Genomic DNA, 339 nt, shown 5'->3' on the forward strand with positions numbered 1-339 from the left:
AACATGAAGTCAGGAAGAAACATGAAGTCAGGAAGAAACATGAAGTCAGGAGGAAACACGAAGCAGGAGGAAACATGAAGCAGGAGGAAACATGTTGTCAGGAGGAAACATGAAGCAGGAGGAAACATGAAGTCAGGAAGAAACATGAAGTCAGGAGGAAACATGAAGCAAGAGGAAACATGAAGTCAGGAAGAAACATGAAGTCAGGAAGAAACATGAAGTCAGGAGGAAACACGAAGCAGGAGAAAACATGAAGCAGGAGGAAACATGAAGTCAGGAGGAAACATGAAGCAGGAAGAAACATGAAGCAGGAGGAAACATGAAGTCAGGAGGAAACAT

Source organism: Austrofundulus limnaeus, unplaced genomic scaffold (assembly GCF_001266775.1).
Source record: "Austrofundulus limnaeus strain Quisiro unplaced genomic scaffold, Austrofundulus_limnaeus-1.0 Scaffold1496, whole genome shotgun sequence".
NCBI classification, from domain to species: domain Eukaryota; kingdom Metazoa; phylum Chordata; class Actinopteri; order Cyprinodontiformes; family Rivulidae; genus Austrofundulus; species Austrofundulus limnaeus.